Consider the following 1,630-nt stretch of genomic DNA (forward strand, 5'->3'; position numbering starts at 1 on the left):
CTAAGTATATATATATATATATATATATATATATATATATGTGTGTGTGTGTGTGTGTGTGTGTGTGTATGTGTGTGTGTGTGTGGATAGGTTCAAACGAGAAACACTACAAAACAAATGAGTTTTACCCACAAAAATCACCTATGGAAATTTCCATCAGTGATTATCCACAGATCACCCAAAAAATATCAATGGTTTGCTACAATCTAATGTTGTTCAAAAAAATACAACCAGATCACTCAAGGAATATCTGGGTAATCTGTCACAGATTTGAGTTTCCACCAATAATTTACCTAACAACTTTTGTGACGATTCTGTGACGAATCACCCCTTTGGCGATGAATTTTTCAGGAAAACATCTGTAGGTAAAAATCTTTTGTTTAGTAGTCAAGGCGATCAATTTACAAGAAGTCAAGAATGAATATGGGCCACATAATCTATTAATAATAAAATATCATAAATGAAAAATAATGTTAGAAATTAGAATAATTATCATTTTGAATTTGAATAAATTTTTAACAATCTCATTATATCTTTTAGATTCATTCATTTTTTGATTTTAATTAATTCATAATTTTTATTTAGTTTTTTTTCTATATTCACTTTTGAAAAGAAAAAATCACAATTTTTATGAAATATCACATGCGATATCCACAATCAATTCATATTTTGTTAATCATATGTGATTATGTATATTTGCATTTATAAATATTTTTGTGATGTAAATATATTATCAAATGTGGTAATACGTTAGTTATATTCAAATGTATATTATCATGAGATATATACAAAAATTCACATAGTGGATCATATGTGATAACATAATAAATCATATGGTAAAGAAACTAATCACATGTGATTCAAACACGGATCTAAAAAATAAAAAAATGGTGAAAAAATAATAAATTGATTGTGAATATCACATGTGATATTTAATGAAAATTATAAATTTTGTTTATCAAAAACGTATCTAGAAAAAAATTTATATAGAACTTGATAATATAAACTATGAATTAATTAAAATTAAAAAATAAATAAATTTAAAAAATATAATGAGATTTTTAAGAATTTACCTAATTCAAATTAATTATTATCCTAATTTTTAAAATTATTTTTTATATTTAATTATATAATTTTTAATTAATGAATTATAGACTTGAGATCATGTGAGACCATTGGTTTTTCGTGAGACCCATAAGACCAATTCTCAACCCTTGGATTAGATCTACAATCGTCATATCTAAACGTTCATAAACGCCACGAGACTTTTCAATAATTACAAAATTGTCACCTTGCAACTTTAGACCATTAAACCATTAGCTTATAAAGTTGATCAATGAACATAAATTGGTCTTACGGGTCTCACGAAAAACCTTTTGTCTCACGTGAACCCAACTCATGAATTATATGCCTTATATTTATTCTGTTTTTTCTCTTATAAATAGTTTGAGTCTCACATGATACTAGCTAGTAGCTACATCAACAAATTACAAACGACTTTCTTACTTTTATCATATATTTACCATTTATGTTAACAAGTAGATCGTAATTATCTATACTACATTATAAAACACTATTAGAAAACTGGGCATTTCGGGCGGAATTTTCGGCGGAACATTTCCGCCGGAAA

Source organism: Cynara cardunculus (assembly GCF_001531365.2).
Source record: "Cynara cardunculus var. scolymus isolate 2C chromosome LG 10, CcrdV1, whole genome shotgun sequence".
NCBI lineage: Eukaryota > Viridiplantae > Streptophyta > Magnoliopsida > Asterales > Asteraceae > Cynara > Cynara cardunculus.